At 36.8% G+C, this 5,746-nt stretch overlaps 1 non-coding gene across 1 annotated transcript; it reads right to left on the bottom strand.

The window, feature by feature from the left end:
* Positions 1-4,503: 4,503 nt before the first annotated feature.
* LOC148545322 (small nucleolar RNA R71) lies at positions 4,504-4,611 on the bottom strand. The gene has a single exon (XR_015900557.1). It is a non-coding gene; the product is annotated as a small nucleolar RNA R71 (small nucleolar RNA).
* Between the last annotated feature and the right edge of the window lie 1,135 nt (positions 4,612-5,746).

Raw genomic sequence — 5,746 nt, forward strand, 5'->3', positions numbered from 1 at the left:
AAGTAAGCCAATTGGGTAGAATTTCATGTTTCCTTTGATTCAATCAACCATGGATAAATTAATGCATTTTCATGAGATTTTGTGCTATAATTGTTATATATTATGAAAGAATAACAATCTCATGATTTTGAGCATAGCTTTGATGTGCTTGGTTGATTGATGATAGGTGAAAAGAGCTTTGAAGAAGGTTGAAGAAAGAAGGAATGGTTAGGAGCAAGAGAGAACAAAAAGCTTGAGCCAAAGCTTGCCTCAAGCTTTAGCTCAAACTTTTGGAAGAGTTGAAAACACCCTAGATGGAGCAAAAGCTTGCGCCAACGTTTGCCTCAAGCTTTTTGGCAAACGTTGGCACCACAAAATAAACACCCTGGAGGAAAAAGCTTGCGCCAACGTTTTCCTCAAGCTTTTTGGCAAACGTTGGCGCCACACCAACATACCCAGGTGATGAGCGGATAATTTATACGCTTTTTGGCATTGTTTTTAGTATGTTTTTAGTAGGATCTAGTTACTTTTAGGGATGTTTTCATTAGTTTTTATGTTAAATTCACATTTCTGGACTTTACTATGAGTTTGTGTGTTTTTCTGGCTGAAATTGAGGGACTTGAGCAAAAATCAGATTCAGAGGTTGAAGAAGGACTGCTGATGCTGTTGGATTCTGACCTCCCTGCACTCAAAGTGGATTTTCTGGAGCTACAGAACTCGAAATGGCGCGCTTCCAATTGCGTTGGAAAGTAGACATCCAGGGCTTTCCAGAAATATATAATAGTCTATACTTTGGCCAAGAATAGATGACGTAAACTGGCGTCCAACGCCAGCTTTCTACCCAAATCTGGCGTCCAACGCCAGAAAAGGAGCCAAAACCAGAGTTGAACGCCCAAACTGGCACAAAAGTTGGCGTTCAACTCCAAGAAGGACCTCTACACGTGCAACATTCAGGCTCAGCCCAAACACACACCAAGTGGGCCCTGGAAGTGGATTTATGCATCAATTACTTACTCATGTAAACCCTAGTGACTAGTTTATTATAAATAGGACCTTTTACTATTGTATTAGGTATCTTTGATCAGTTGTATGCTATCTTAGATCACGTTTGAGGGCTGGCCATCTCGGCCATGCCTGGACTTTCACTTATGTATTTTCAATGGTAGAGTTTCTACACTCCATAGATTAAGGTGTGGAGCTCTGCTGTTCCTCAAGGATTAATACAAAGTACTACTGTTTTCTATTCAATTCATCTTATTTCGCTTCTAAGATATCCATTCGCACCCAAGAACGTGATGAAGGTGATGATTATGTGTGACGCTCATCACCATTCTCCCCTATGAACACGTGCCTGACAAACACTTCCGTTCTACATGAAATAAGCTAGAATGAATATCTCTTAGATCTCCTAACCAGAATCTTCGTGGCGTAAGCTAGAATGATGGCGGCATTCAAGAGAATCCGGAAAGTCTAAACCTTGTCTGTGGTATTCCGAGTAGGATTCAATGATTGAATGACTGTGATGAGCTTCAAACTCGCGAGTGCTGGGCGTTAGTGACAGACGCAAAAGGAGGGTGAATCCTATTCCAGCATGATCGAGAACCGACAGATGATTAGCCGTGCTGTGACAGAGCATGTGAGCATATTTTTCACTGAGAGGAGGGGATGTAGCCACTAACAACGGTGATGCCCTTGCATAAAGCCAGCCATGGAAAGGAGTAAGACTGATTGGATGAAAATAGCAGGAAAGCAGAGGTTCAGAGGAACGAAGGCATCTCCATTCGCTTATCTGAAATTCTCACCAATGAATTACATAAGTATTGCTATCCCTATTTTATTATACTAAATTCAAAAACACCATTATCAATTTATATCTGCCTAACTGAGATTTGCAAGGTGACCATAGCTTGCTTCATACCAACAATCTCCGTGGGATTCGACCCTTACTCACGTAAGGTATTACTTGGACGACCCAGTGCACTTGCTAGTTAGTTGTATCGAAGTTGTGAACCATGGTATTGGCACCATGTTCTTGGCGCCATTGCCAGGGAAAGAAAGAGCCGTAAATTTTATATAATCAAAGTGTAATCAGGATTGCACGTACTAAGTTGCTCACGTTGCCAGGGATTGTTTAAGCCTGGACATCACAATTTCGTGCACAAAGTTTTTGGCGCCGTTTCCGGGGATTGTTCGAGTATGGACAACTGACGGTTCATCCTGTTGCTCAGATTAGGTAATTTTCTTTTTGTTTTATTTTCAAAAATTTTTCAAAAATATTTCTAAAATTTTCTCATCTATTTTCGAAAATAATATAAAAATGTTTTCAAAAATTTTCTTCAAAATTTTTAAGAATGAATTCTAGTGTTTCATGAAGCATGTTGAAGCCTGGCTGGCTGTAAAGCCATGTCTAATTCCTTTGGGAATGAGTATGTCAGGCGTGTCATGTCTGAATTACATGCTGAAGCTTGGCTGGCCAGTGAGCCATGTCTAATTCCTGGATTGAAGCTTTAGACTAAGAATGCAAGATTCCTGGAATTCATATTAAAAATTTTGGAATCCTTATTTTTCTTTTTCATATAATTTTCGAAAAAATCCAAAAAAATTAGAAAATCATAAAAATCAAAAAAAATATTTTTGTGTTTCTTGTTTGAGTCTTGAGTCATGTTATAAGTTTGGTGTCAATTGCATGTGCATCTTGCATTTTTTCGAAAATTCATGAATTCATAGTGTTCTTCATGATCTTCAAGTTGTTCTTGGTAAGTCTTCTTGTTTGATCTTGATGATTTTTTGTTTTGTGTTGTATGATGTTTTTCATATGCATTCTTGAATTCTTAGTGTCTAAGCATTAAAGAATTCTAAGTTTGGTGTCTTGCATGTTTTCTTTGCATTAAAAATTTTTCAAAATTGTGTCTATGATGTTCATCTTGACATTCATAGTGTTCTTGGTGTTCATCTTGACATTCATAGCATTCTTGCATGCATCACATGTTTTGATCTAAAAATTTCATGCATTGCATCTCTTTAGTGTTTTTCTCCCTCATCATAAAAATTTCAAAAAATCAAAAAAATATCTTTCCCATTTTCCCTCATCAAATTCGAAAATTTGGATTGACTTTTTCAAAAATTTTTAAAATCAAGTTGTTTCTTATGAGTCAAATCAAATTTTCAATTTGAAAATCTTATCTTTTTCAAAATCTTTTTCAAAAATCAAATCTTTTTCAAAATTCTTAGTTATTTTCGAAAATTCCAAAAATATTTTTCAAAAATCTTTTTCTTATTTTTATATCAAATTTTCGAAAATAACATAATCAATTAATGTTTTGATTCAAAAATTTGAAGTTTGTTACTTGCTTGTTAAGAAAGATTCAAACTTTAAGTTCTAGAATCATATCTTGTGATTTCTTATGATTCAAGTCATTAATTGAGATTTTAAAAATCAAATCTTTTTCAAAACTAATTTCTAAAATATCTTCTTATCTTACCTTTTTCAAAAAGATGGTTTCAAAATATCTTTTCTAACCTCCTAACTTCTTATCTTTTCAAAATTTGTTTCAACTAACTAACTAACTTTTTGTTTGTTTCTTAACTTTTTCAAAACTACCTAACTAACTCTCTCTCTCCATTTTTTGAAAATATCTTCCCTCTTTTTCAAAAATTTCTTTTTTAATTAACTAATTATTCTTATTTTTATTTTTGATTTTAAAAATTTTCAAAAAATACTAACATTTTTCAAAAACCATTTTCGAAAATCACTAACTCTTTTTCAAAAATATTTTTCGAAAATTCTCCCTCTCCCATCTTATTCTATTTATTCATTCATTTACTAACATCTCATCTCACATCTCAACCATCCTCACAGTTGTGTTTCTTCCATTACATTACATCCTTTGTCTCCCCCTCTTCTTCTACTCACACAGGGATCCCTATACTGTGGTATAAAGGATCTCTATTATTATTATTATTATTTTTCTGTGCCCTCTTCTTTGTCATATGAGCAGGAGCAAGGATAAGAACATTCTTGTTGAAGCAGATCCAGAACCTGAAAGGACTCTGAAGAGAAAATTAAGAGAAGCTAAATTACAACAATCCAGAAATAACCTTTCAGAAATTTTCGAACAGGAAGAGGAGATGGCAGCCGAAAATAATAATAATGTAAGGAAGATGCTTGGTGACTTTACTGCACCTAATTCCAATTTACATGGAAGAAGCATCTCCATTCCTGCCATTGGAGCAAACAACTTTGAGCTGAAACCTCAATTAGTTTCTCTGATGCAGCAGAACTGCAAGTTTCATGGACTTCCATCTGAAGATCCTTTTCAGTTCTTAACTGAATTCTTGCAGATATGTGATACTGTTAAGACTAATGGAGTAGATCTTAAAGTCTACAGGCTCAAGCTTTTCCCTTTTGCTGTAAGAGACAGAGCTAGATTATGGTTGGATTCTCAACCCAAAGACAGCCTGAACTCTTGGGATAAGCTGGTCACGGCTTTCTTAGCCAAGTACTTTCCTCCTCTAAAGCTGAGCAAGCTTAGAGCTGATGTTCAAACCTTCAGACAGAAAGAAGGTGAATCCCTCTATGAAGCTTGGGAAAGATACAAACAATTGACCAAAAAGTGTCCTTCTGACATGCTTTCAGAATGGACCATCCTGGATATATTCTATGATGGTTTATCTGAGCTATCAAAGATGTCACTGGACACTTCTGCAGGTGGATCCATTCACCTAAAGAAAACGCCTGCAGAAGCTCAAGAACTCATTGACATGGTTGCTAATAACCAGTTCATGTACACTTCTGAAAGGAATCCTATGAATAATGGGATGCCTATGAAGAAGAAAGTTCTTGAAGTTGATACTCTGAATGCCATATTGGCTCAGAATAAAATATTGACTCAGCAAGTCAATATGATCTCTCAGAGTCTGCATGGAATGCAAGCTGCATCCAACAGTACTCAAGAGGCTTCTTATGAAGAAGAAGCTTATGATCCTGAGAACCCTGCAATAGCAGAGGTGAATTACTTAGGTGAACCTTATGGAAACACCTATAACTCATCATGGAGAAATCATCCAAATTTCTCATGGAAGGATCAAAAGCCTCAACAAGGCTTTAACAATGGTGGAAGAAACAGGTTTAACAATAATAAACCTTTTCCATCATCCACTCAGCAACAGACAGAGAACTCTGAACAAAATACTTCTAATTTAGCAAACTTAGTCTCTGATCTGTCCAAGGCCACTGTAAGTTTCATGAATGAAACAAGATCTTCCATTAGAAATTTGGAAGCACAAGTGGGCCAGCTGAGTAAAAGGATCACTGAAATCCCTCCCAGTACTCTCCCAAGAAATACAGAAGAGAATCCAAAAGGAGAGTGCAAGGCCATTGACATAAGCACCATGGCCGAACCTGGGAGGAGAGGAGAGGACGTGAATCCCAAGGAGGAAGACCTCCTGGGACGTCCAATGGTCAATAAGGAGCTTCCCTCTGAGGAACCAAAGGACTCTGAGGCTCATCTAGAGACCATAGAGATTCCATTAAACCTCCTTATGCCCTTCATGAGCTCTGATGAGTATTCCTCTTCTGAAAAAAATGAGGATGTTACTGAAGAGCAAACTGCCAAGTTTCTTGGTGCAATCATGAAGCTGAATGCCAAATTATTTGGCATTGATACTTGGGAAGTTGAACCTCCCTTGTTCATCAATGAACTGAGTGATCTGGATCAACTGACATTGCCTCAGAAGAGACAGGATCCTGGAAAGTTCATAATACCCT

This window comes from Arachis ipaensis, chromosome B9 (genome assembly GCF_059453495.1).
Source record: "Arachis ipaensis isolate K30076 ecotype BB chromosome B9, ASM5945349v1, whole genome shotgun sequence".
Taxonomy (NCBI): domain Eukaryota; kingdom Viridiplantae; phylum Streptophyta; class Magnoliopsida; order Fabales; family Fabaceae; genus Arachis; species Arachis ipaensis.